The 12,802-nt window shown below is 40.1% G+C and overlaps 1 non-coding gene across 1 annotated transcript; it reads right to left on the reverse strand.

The window, feature by feature from the left end:
• Positions 1–3,768: 3,768 nt before the first annotated feature.
• LOC132305949 (small nucleolar RNA R71) lies at positions 3,769–3,877 on the reverse strand. The gene has a single exon (XR_009481753.1). It is a non-coding gene; the product is annotated as a small nucleolar RNA R71 (small nucleolar RNA).
• Positions 3,878–12,802: the final 8,925 nt, after the last annotated feature.

Below are 12,802 nucleotides of genomic sequence, written 5' to 3' on the forward strand. Positions count from 1 at the left end.
TCCAAGATATCCAAGTATGCTCATCACCATTCAACCAAAATCAATATCCAAAATCCAAAGGTAAGTGCTCTAAGAATTTTTAACAAGTTTTGCATTTTTTTATTTATTTTTATTTGTTTTTGCTTCTTTTCAATTTTTATTTTGCTTTCCATTTTTTTTTTATATATATAAGCATATGTACATATGACAATTTAAATGCAGAATAAAAATAAAATATAGAAATAAAATAAACAAAACAAAACAAAAACAATAAAAAAAAAAAAAATGGTCCGGAGCTTATCCAATCCAAAAGAGGGAATAAAAGAGTGAAACTAAGAGATTTGGGTCAAAAACGGGGTTTTCCCACTCGCTGGTGTCGGAGAAGACGACCGGAGACTCGTCGGAGTGTCGTCGGAAAGTGCAGAAAGTTGCCAGAGGGCGATTCGAATCCTCCTTGGCCTAAATCGGCAGGAGGTGATGACTTTGATGGCACCCGAGAGAGAAAAGAGAGATTGAACCGGTTTTGGCCACTTTGGGGCCAAAACTCGCTGGAAAAAATGGTGGTTGGCGACAGTGAAGCTTCGACTTCTTGGGTTTTGCTCGCCGGCTTGAGAAAAGAAGGAGGATGGGTGGTGGTTATGGTTATGTGACGGTTTGAGAGAGAGATGGAGAGAAGTTGAGGTCGATTGAGAGGGAGAAAAGAATCGGGAGAGATGGATGCCGATTGATGAGCACTGAAAAGTGCGCATTTAAACCTATTAAGCTTAAGCATTCTAGTATCTTTATCTATCTTACTTTGCTGTTTTAGACTTATTACGTGTTATTTATATTTTCAGGCACTAATCCCAAAATTGAGCTAACTCAGCCAAATAAGAGCTTAATTGAAGCAATCCTGAGATAAACCAAAGGAGGGAGCAAAGTGGAGAAAGAAAAGAGCAGAAAGGAATCAAGTTGTGCAGCTGAAAAGTTTGATCGATCCAACTTAGAGTTCGATCGATCGAACATCTATGATCGATCATAGTACTTCTCGATAGATCCAACCTTGGCCTTTGCTGAAATTCCAAGTTCGATTGATCGAACATCACCTTCGATCGATCGAACCCTATTTTGTCCTAATCAAATGATTGATCTTATCCACAGCTGTACTCCTACCAACCACTTTTGTCTTTTTCCCCATAAATATCTTGAAAATATCCCAGCCTTGTCATTATCCGGAGGAGTCAGACCACTTCGATCGATCCAAGATGCAGTTCGATCGATCGAACCCATTTTCGATCGATCCAAGTTAAGGTTCGATCGATCGAACTTCCTCCAGCGAGAAAAAGTTAAAGTCCAGCTCATTTATTCCGTCATTCATCCAATGATGGGAGAATATGCCTTGCATGACCACAGCTCATCACGGGGTGTATTTGACCTATCTATATAAGGAATATGATACACTTTTTGAGGGAGTCTCTTGTCACACATTGAAAATTGATCTTAGAGGCTATTCTTGGAGAGGAGGAAGGAGGGAAGCTAGAGCAGCCATGGAGTTAGCCCTTGAGGGTTAGATCATCACTATCATGAGTGGCTAGACATCCTCTTGGGGCTAGAGTTAGCCCCAAGCATGCTTTCTATACTCTAATCTTGTGTATTATTGAGGGATTAGTGTTGTATGATACATCTTGATATTCATGTATATATAAATCTTGATTATTTCATGGTTTGTATGGTTTAATGCTTCCAATTGACTATTCTATTCTATCCATATGTCTATGTATGCTAGAGTAGGATATTCATGTGCTTATCCCTAGATTTAGTGTTTTTGATGCATGTCTATGTGTATTGATGCTATAGATCTAGAGATTATCAAGATGATATGCTTAATGAATGCTATTTTGGTTCATTTGATGGTTTATGCCTATTCTTGATGGTTTGTGCCTCTCCCCTAGTCTAGATAGCTTTATTTTCATGCTAGTAGTGTAGATTTAGTGTAGTAGTAGTGTAATGTTAGATGGGAGGACAATCTACTCTTGATGTTTGATGTTCCATGCTTGTGAGTCCAAATGGCATATTCCTCTAATATTGTGTTGTATGTGGATTGTGAGCTTAATGAAGGATTAATGACTTATTTTGATCTATTGTGCTATCCCCATGTTGTCTAGACAATATATGCTCTATTGTTTAGATATATTGTGCTCTTCACATGATGTTTAGACAATACTTGCTTGATTTGTCATCCTTGCCAATTGAATCAACCTAATGCACACACACCCTTATCATATTGCAACACATCCATTACCCTCAATTGATCACTTGTTAGTAGTATAGAAAAGTATTGCTTGGTGGTGATCTCTACACCCCAAGACCTCTCTCTCTCTTGTTTACTTCATATTATTTTATTTAGTTGAATTCAATTTAGCTTAATCAACCAACCAATCAATTGTGTGATCACTCGACCTACTAACCCTAATTACCATAGTTTCACAATTTGATACACCATCTAATCCCTTGGGATGATCCCTACTCGCCCTATCTATATTTTATATAGAGAAAGGTAGTAGTGGCTTTCTATAAATGTAAAACTTAGCCACCTCCTAAATTCACAACTCTTCAAGCTTGACTTGGTATCGCGACCCTTGTAAAGGACCGGTCAGTTTTTGGTGCCGTTGCCGGGGATTTTAAATTGGTAACGTCGAATTGTGAAATTCAATTAGGATTAGTACTCTTTTGATCGTGTCTTTACTTTCTTTTTATTTTCTGTTTTTGATTGCTTATTGAATTTGTTCTCCATTGACTAGGTGCATTGAGCAAGGAGCTAGCAAAGTAATTCCAAGCTAAGGAGCAAAGCAAAGCAAAGGAAAAATGCTTAAAATGAAAAATTGTTAGGTAAAATTGCTAAGCTAAGCTTTTAATTTTGGAGTTGAAGTGCTAAAGGACTATTATGAGACCTTCTTACTCAATCTCCTTAGTTAAATTGGGGGCCCACGTGGAGGCATTTATTTGACATACATTGCATTTGAAAATTGTGGTTGTGAAGTTTAATTGCATTGTTGAGAAAGTTGCTTATTCGTGTTGCATTTTGCATGCATGGTCGTCGTTCATTGAGACCTACTCTTGTCCCTCTTGATTTGCATTTAGAATCCACTATTAGGAATCCAAGGGGAAGAGGAAGTTCACATAGAACCAATCTACCAATGGATGCTCTCAATGATGATCATGTTGAAGACCTTGGTCACATAGACCAACAAGGCATTCTTCATCCTAATGTGCAAAATGATAATATGCAAGTTCCATTAGGCATGCCTAGGCCATACATTCATCAACCTCCTCAACAACAAGGCCAAATTCCAATGGGAATTCCAAGGCCAATGTATGCACCACAACCCCCCATCATTAATCAAGCTCAATATAACCAAGGTGTCCATGTTGCACCTCAAGTTGCTAATCCACCACTCACATTGAGAGATCACTATGTGCCTAATGAATATAATGCACCCACATGCATTCAATTGCCACCATTTAGAGCACACCATTATGAGATTAAAGCACAAACTATCCAAATGCTACCTAACTTTCATGGACTTCCTAGTGAAGAACCTTACAAGCATTTGGATGAGTTTCTTGAAGTTTGTTCTACCGTTCGATACACGGACATGCCGGAAGAAGTTTTAAGGCTGAAACTTTTTCCATTCACCTTTAAAGATAAGGCGAAGTATTGATTTAACAACCTTAGGCCTTTTTCTATAACTTCTTGGGCAGAAATGCAACAAGAATTTTTGAAAAAGTACTATCCGGTTTCGAAGACCAATGCTATGAGAACCGCCATTAGAGAATTCACACATGGGGAAGGAGAAACTTTCCACGAGGCATGGGAACGCTTCAATGAATTGCTTAGGAAGTGTCCTCACCATGACATGCCTAAATAGCAATTGGTCCAATTCTTCTTTGAAAGCTTATCGGACAATTATAAAGGCATGGTTGATGCTTCAATGGGAGGTTCTTATATAGACTGGCAAGAGGAAGACGTGTGGCGTCTTTATGAGAGCATGAGTGAAAACTCTTTGCATAGAACATTGTTATCTAGGAATGGTAGAAATTCTCAAGGTAGGAAGAGTGTTGGCTTGCATCAAGTTGACCACTCAAATGATATAACCGCCGAGATGAAGTCTTTATCTCAAAAGTTTGATCAATTGATCAATCAAAACTTGGCGAATCAAGTGTCTTCCTTTCCTAACCATTCTCCTAGAGCTCAAAATGAATCATGTATGACTTGTTCTAGTGTTCTTCATTCTACTTCTAATTGTCCTCATGGACAAATTCAAAATGAACCCATTGAGTAAGTTAATGCAACATTTGTGAACCAAGGGAACAATCCTTATGGTAACCATTACAATCCTGGATGGAGGAATCATCCTAATTTTTCTTGGAAAAACTAAGGGGAGGGCTCAAACTCTTCCTAAGGCGGTTTTCAAGGGAAATACATTCCACCTCTACTTCAAAACCAAGGATCCCAAGGTTCAAGACCATATAACTCACAGGGAAATCAATTTGCTAGTTCTCATTTTCCTGACCAATCATATTCTCAAGGAAATTCTAGAGGTTCCGCTTTTGAGGAAAAGGTTTTAAATGCTTTGGGCACTCTAGAAGCAAATACTCAATTGTTGCATTCTCATTCTCAATCAATTACCAAGCTAGAAACCCAAGTAGGGCAAATAGCTGAAACACTTAATGCTAGAGAGAAGGGAAAGATGCACATGAATGCCCCAATCAAACAACAATGTGTTACAGAAACCAAATCCTCATTGGAAGGGCATAATGTTGAGCATGTCAATGCGGTAACAACCTTGAGAAGTGGTAGGGTAGTAGACAATCAAGTTAGAATGCCTAATGAAGAGAGTGAACCGGTACAACCTCAAGTTGTCACCCGTCCTGTTCCACACACTATTCCTCCTTCATTGCATGTGCATGATCTTGAGAATGAGAAACCCTCAAATTGTGAGTTGAAAGATGATTTCCAAAGAGATTCATTGAAATCAGTGTTGAAAAATGTGTTTGAGAAAAGTTCTTTGAAAAATGTTATTCATGATTCTTCTTTGAAAAGTGATTTGAAATCCAATGAATTAAACAAGTCCAATGCTGAGAATTCTTTGAAAGAAAATACTGAAAGAGTTTTTGAAAAAGCTCCATTTCCGGACGCCTTGAAAGGGTCCTTTCAAAAGAAAGGCAAAAGACCAAGAACAATGAGATAATGGATATGTTTAGGCAAGTCAAAGTCAATCTTCCACTTTTGGATGCAATTAAGCAAATTCCGGCTTATGCCAAATTCTTGAAGGACTTATGCACCCAAAAGTGGAAGAACAAGAGCCAAACATCAAAGAAAGTGGTCTTAACCAAACAAGTGAGTTCCATTCTACAACACAACACTTTGCCAAAGTTTAAGGACCCCGGTGCACCTACAACATCTTGTATCATTGGTGAACATGTCATCAACCGGGCACTTCTTGACTTAGGGGCTAGTGTTAACCTTCTTCCCTATTCGGTTTATGTCAAATTGGGCCTAAGTGAATTGAAACCGACGTCGGTGGTTTTACAACTTGCCGACCGATCCATTAAGAAGCCTAGGGGGAAAATTGAGGATGTGTTGATTAAGATTGATAAGTTCTTCTTCCCGGTTGACTTTGTCGTCATTGACACGGAACCGGTGCCCAATCCAAAGAACCAAATTCTGGTTATCCTTGGCCGTCCTTTCTTGGCAACCTCAAATGCCAACATAAATTGTAGGACGGGGATAATGAAGATTTCTTTTGGGCACATGAGAGTGAAGTTGAACATCTTTAACCCCACACCCAATCCATTTGACAAATATGAGGAAGAGGTTAATGTGGTAGAAGAATATCATGATCTTGCTTGTGAAAGGAATGAGCTTTTATGTATGAACAATGTTTCAAAGCCTTCATCTTTATCTTCAGCATTGCATGCAAGAAAAGTGATTTCGAACTCTTGTTATGAAAGGGCGTGGAAGCCCAAGGAAAGTTTTGACAAGGAACTCAAGACGTTTTTTGAGTTTACCCCAACAAGTTCTTCCAAGAACCATTTGTTGGGAGTGACTCGAAACATCTCTCATCCCAAAAAGGAGGGGATGCATCACAAAATCTTTGATCCGGGCTGAAAGAACCCTAGGTCTTGCTAGAGACATTAAAGACTAGCACCGAAATTCGTAGGATGTCAAAACCCTATTCCTCCCTCATTTCTATCTTGCATTTTCATTCTTGCGAAGTCTAGATACTGTTTTTGTGGTTCATATACATTAAAAGGAACTGAGTAAGGGATTGCATGAGCATTCAAGTCATTTTGAGCATTTAGGCATAATTTGGATCGATCCAAGTTTTGGTTCGATCGATCGAACATTGGTTCAATCGATCCAACTACGGACTCGATCGATCTAGCTCTCATTTTGCACCCAACACTTAAAAAAATTTTGGACCTGCATCCAAATTCCAAAATGCATGCTCTTGGGATCTCTAAATTTTTGAAAGTTCGATCGATCGTAAACCATTTCGATCGATCGAACTATCTTTCGATCGATCCAACATGTGGTTCGATCAATCATGAGTCCCAACACTTAGAAAAATTTTCAGGCCTCATCTATTTTTCAAAAATGTATACTCTCGGGACTTTTTAAAATTTTTCATGTTCGATCGATCGAATTCCAAGTTCGATCGATCCAAGGTTCCAACACGTGTCAACTCTTGAGCCCTTAAACTTGTACATTCTTTATACTCTTCGATCGATCGAAATCTTTCTTTGATCGATCGAAATTTGCATCTCATTAATTTAATTTCCTTTGATTTTTCAAAATTCAAAATTCAAATTCAAAATTAAAAAAAAAAAAAAAATTTAGAGTGGAGACCTAGGTTCGATCGATCCAACTTAATGTTCGATCGATCCAACTCTGTATATCGTGTTTTTAAAATAAAACCGAGTTGGATCGATACACTTGGATCGATCCAACCTCGAAACAAACCCTAACCCTAAGTCTCCCTTTCTCTTAATCTCAAGCTCAATCCGGCCAAACTCCATCCCAATCATCTTCCCCATCTCCGGCCAGCCAATTCCGCCAAGGATAAGCTCCATTTTCATCACGGCTTTGCCCCTTTTCTCTTATCTCATCTCTCTCGGTTTAGAGGTAAACCGAATGCAATTTTCTTGATTCCAAGCTTAAATTAATGCATGTTATTAATTGTTTATGTTAAATCATGTTCAATATGTATGAATCATTCATTGTTGAAGCTTCAATTTCATGATTACATGCTATACATACACACATGCATTCGGCCAAACCAAAATTGGGGTTTTTTTTTTATTTGATTTGAAGTTGGGGAGTGTTTGGGTGTTATTGATTATATGAATGGTGTGTAGATGGGCCCACAAACATGTTTGTGTGGGCCCCGTACTCTAGATCTCACAGATCTGCGACTTTTCAAATTCGGCATTCGCACAGTTCGATCGATCGAACTTGTGCTTCGATCGATTGAAGTAGTGAACTTCATTTCACTACCTTCGATCGATCCAATCTTGTGCACTTTCATGCTTCGATCGAAAATTTTCGGTGATCGATCGAACTTAAAGTTCGATCGATCGAGCTTTCAAAGATCACACATACACACTCCATTCATCTTGTGTCGTCTTCATGTTATCTTTATATGTACAATGCCTGTGATATTCCACATTGGATGCATTTCATACCTACATTGCTTAGCATGACTCACATTTCATCATTATCATAGATTCATGTCATCCATATTTTGTCTATCTTATTTGACATACATGTTTCTATTATGCATTTAAATTCTTATATATCTGGCACTGACTTATATATTGAAATTTTCTTGTCTTTTTACAAATCATGCCTCCGCGGTTCAAGACAGTAGCCAGGCGATCTTCGGGGCCACAACGACCCCGCAGACATATACGGCCCAGGATAAAGATGGTTGCAGAGCCATCTCATGCTCAGGAGGAGCCCGCACAGGCTACTCCCCCTCAGTCCCCATCCCACAAGGCTGAGGAGGGAGCTAACCACGTGCCATCTACATCCTAGGCTCCTCCAGCCTTCACACTATCACCTTCTCCTGCGCGCCATCAGGCAGATGCAGCCACCATGCCATCACCGCAGCCACCTCTACCGGCTCAGCGCCATGACCAGTTGCTGCCGAGATATACAACCATGACCGTGGCTCAGGAGTCGTACTTCGATACTGAGTACTTCTCTGAGTTTATCCTGACCCGGTCTGGCTATCAGGATATCATGCAGCGGGGCCTCTCAGCCATCCTTGCCCAAGTCACCGGCCTTGTATACCCGCGACTGGTGCGGCTATTCTTTCAGCATCTCCGGCCCTCGCCACGATCTACCGCGGAGATGATCACTACAGTGGACGGCCACGAGATTGTCATCACAGTTGACACTCTGGCCCGTGCTTGCCGGTGCCCATACCGGTGTCCACCTGAGCTTGTAGAGACATACCCGAGGCTGTATAGGCCTTCATTTTCTGACATGGCTGTCTCTTTGACAGGCCATCATGCCGGTGGTCAGACATTCGCCACCAGGACCTTCTTGCCTGACGACCTTTGGTTCATCGACACAGTTCTCTTCCAGAACATTTACATAGCGAGCCACAAGATCCAGAGGCGTCATGTTTACTTGACAGCTCTTTACGCTTTTTACACGGGCTACTGGGTATCTATCCCAGTCCTCATCTGGAGCGTGATGAGGTTGTTGTATGATTCTTTCATTTCCAGGGAGGACCCTAAGCGGTCCAAGGTCCTGCCCTTCGGACACCTCATCACGCAGATCCTTCTTGACCAGCACTACAGAGTGCCCCCAGATGAGGAGCCCCTTGCATGGTCCAGCTTCTATGGGAGGAGCGACTGGAAGAAAAGCTACGATGCTCTTATTCGGAGTCTTCAGGAGCCAGCTGTAGAGGCAGCAGCTGAACTAGAGGAGGAGGAGGCAGCCCAGGCATAGCCGGCACCTCCAGCAGCAACAGATATCGCAGCGGACGACGCACCAGTCGGTCCGACTGCCGATCGCATGGACATTGACCTGAAGCGACCTGCGGAGGAGTATGCCGATGCTGCAGATGATGCTGATACCGATGATACCAGTGATCGAGCCGCTACTCAGGAGCGAGTTCGGGAGTCTTCTTCAGAGGCATCTCTGCCTGAGTCTCTAGTTCCCACTCCCGGATTCGGAGCACGCTTGCAGACACTGGAGGAGGATGTAGTAGCCATGCGAGCCGACATCACTGCCCACCGAGCTGAGTTCACCTCTTTCAGGGCGGATGTCATGGCTTGCTTTGCCGATCTCTCCAGCCGACTCCCTGCACCTGCACCCGCACCTGCACCTCCAGCCACTGCAGATCTTCACGATCAGGCCTCCTGAGACTCCACTTCCAGTTGTTCTATGCTTTCATTTCTTTTATTCTAGATCTGTATTATACTGTCACTGTTACTGTATTATACTTTGCGGCCGGTCTGTCGGCTTTATTATTTTATTGATGTACCTGCACTTTATATTCTCTATATATTGCTTTTTGATTATGGATGTCTCTTAGTATCTCATATTTATATGTTTAACTCTATCAGGTACACCACAGTGACTTCAGTGAAAGAGTGCTGCCCAATTTTTCAGGACCACTCTTACACCTCTCTCTCTATTATCTATTTATCCCATTTTACACTTGCATGTCCACTGTGCACTGATTATCCTATCTTGTTATCTAATGAGTTTATCCGAGTGCAAACTTTTCAGGACCACAGTTTATCCCAAGTTTGGGGGGGCCATGCCACCCACTTTGGATACTTCTATCCCGATCATTCATGTCTAAAGCACTAGTATACTCTTTCCTTTGTTCTCTTCACACATTGAGGACAATGTGCAGTTTAAGTTTGGGGGTTTTGGTGTATGTTTCAATGTTGCTTTAAAATTCAAATTTTGAGCATGACTTGTGTATTTGAGGAATATTTCTATACTTGGTCCATTTCTAGCTATGATTTTGATCTTTTGAGGACTATATTGCTTAAAATTTAAAAATTGCTTGACTTGAGAGTCCAATACTCCTTGTATGCCTTTTGAATGCCATTTAGGAGTAAATTTTTCAAAAATAAATAAATAAATAAATAAATAATATCATGCTTGCACTTGTGGTCCACATCATTTTGATTCTATGATTGTTTTGAGATTCATTCTAGGATTCTACACTAGCACCAGCGCACGCTAGCATTCAATTGTGGGGTACATGCTTTGTTGATTATTGAATTGGTTATATCCCAATTGGGCTAGTAGTGCATTGAAAGCTTTCATTCTTGATAAAGGTGGATAACAACCCCTTTTCATTGAGTAGCCGGGATTCTTGCCTCATTAAGCAGTGAATTTCTCGCGCCGAAAGGTGGAGGGCCCAAACTCTAGGTTACTAATTGAAAAAAAAAAAAAGAAAAAAAAAAAAAAGAAGTTGCAAAAAGCAATAAAAGTGAGGACTTCTCCCAAAAGGCGAGAAGTGGGAAATGATTAGATGGTTGTTGTCTTGATTTGTAGCCTAGTTGATTTGAGTTTGTAAGTCCGTTGGGGTGTCTTAACACCTAATGCCCTAAAGCCATCTGGTTTGGGAGTCATTGACCTAAAGCTCGCTACATGAATCTTCTAGAAAGCTTAAGAGATCAACACATTGCACAATATTTCCATCTTTGATCCTCAATAAATAAAAAAAAGAAAAAAAAAAGAAGAAAATGAGTGAAAAGAATAAGCGCACCTAGAACAATAAAGCTTTAATAAAAGGTCCACTCTCTTATCTTGATGATCGGTACTAGATTTGTGTGCTAGTTTGAGGGTAAGGATGTGATTACTTCTCTAGTTGGCTAAGATAGCAACACACTTGATGCTGGACCTCTTACATGGATTCTAGACTTGTTTCGATTTTCATGATCATTTTCTTGATATGTGGAGGACCATACTTGCTTGCTTGATATTGAAATTTTGGGAGATTGCTTAGAAACGGTTGAAAAATTGCATACTTGAGGTAGTTTTCTCCCAATGCTTGTTTGCAATATTGGTGCCTCTTTTGAAAGAATGAGCTTAATGTTTGTGGGTACCATTTCTGGAAACCCTTACGAGACTTTACTCGTCCACTAGGGGTAACTTAGGGGTTTAAAAGGCTTGTTGCATTTGCTAAATGCAATTGTGTTCCCTACGAAAATGGTGTTATCATTTTACTTGCTTTCCAGTTTATAGTTGTATAGTTGTTTATTTCATTCCTTTACTTCTTAGTTCATTGCTAGGGATTAGCAATATTTAAGTTTGGGGGTGTGATGAGCACTGAAAAGTGCGCATTTAAACCCGTTAAGCTTAAGCATTCTAGTACCTTTATCTATCTTACTTTGCCGTTTTAGACTTATTACGTGTTATTTATATTTTCAGGCACTAATCCCAAAATTGAGCTAACTCAGCCAAATAAGAGCTTAATTGAAGCAATCTTGAGATAAACCAAAGGAGGGAGCAAAGTGGAGAAAGAAAGGAGCAAAAAGGAATCAAGTTGTGCAGCTGAAAAGTTCGATCGATCCAACTTAGAGTTCGATCGATCGAACATCTATGATCGATCACAGTACTTCTCGATAGATCCAACCTTGGCCTTTGCTGAAATTCCAAGTTCGATCGATCGAATATCACCTTCGATCGATCGAACCCTATTTTGTCCTATTCAAATGATTGATCATATCCACAGCTATACGCCTACCAACCACTTTTGTCTTTTTCCCCATAAATATCTTGAAAATATCCCAGCCTTGTCATTATCCGGAGGAGTCAGACCACTTCAATCGATCCAAGATGTAGTTCGATCGATCGAACCCATTTTCGATCAATCCAAGTTAAGGTTCGATCGATTGAACTTCCTCCAGCGAGAAAAAGTTAAAGTCCAGCTCATTTATTCCGTCCTTCATCCAATGATGGGAGAATATGCCTTACACGACCACAGCTCATCATGGGGTGTATTTGACCTACCTATATAAGGAATATGATACACTTTTTGAGGGAGTCTCTTGTCACACATTGAAAATTGATCTTAGAGGCTATTCTTGGAGAGGAGGAAGGAGGGAAGCTAGAGCAGCCATGGAGTTAGCCCTTGAGGGTTAGATCATCACTACCATGAGTGGCTAGACATCCTCTTGGGGCTAGAGTTAGCCCCAACCATACTTTCTATACTCTAATCTTATGTATTATTGAGGGATTAGTGTTGTATGATACATCTTGATATTCATGTATATATAAATCTTGATTATTTCATGGTTTGTATGGTTTAATGCTTCCAATTGACTATTCTATTCTATCCATATGTCTATGTATGCTAGAGTAGGATATTCATGTGCTTATCCCTAGATTTAGTATTTTTGATGCATGTCTATGTGTATTGATGCTATAGATCTAGAGATTATCAAGATGATATGCTTAATGAATGCTATTTTGGTTCATTTGATGGTTTATGCCTATTCTTGATGGTTTGTGCCTCTCCCCTAGTCTAGATAGCTTTATTTTCATGCTAGTAGTGTAGATTTAGTGTAGTGGTAGTGTAATGTTAGATGGGAGGACAATCTACTCTTGATGTTTGATGTTCCATGCTTGTGAGTCCAAATGGCATATTCCTCTAATATTGTGTTGTATGTGGATTGTGAGCTTAATGAAGGATTAATGACTTGTTTTGATCTATTGTGCTATCCCCATGTTGTCTAGACAATATATGCTCTATTGTTTAGATATATTGTGCTCTTCACATGATGTTTAGACAATACTTGC

This window comes from Cornus florida, unplaced genomic scaffold (assembly GCF_030987335.1).
Source record: "Cornus florida cultivar Cherokee Brave unplaced genomic scaffold, ASM3098733v1 CherokeeBrave_3.0.0_Hap2_Chr04, whole genome shotgun sequence".
Classification (NCBI taxonomy): domain Eukaryota; kingdom Viridiplantae; phylum Streptophyta; class Magnoliopsida; order Cornales; family Cornaceae; genus Cornus; species Cornus florida.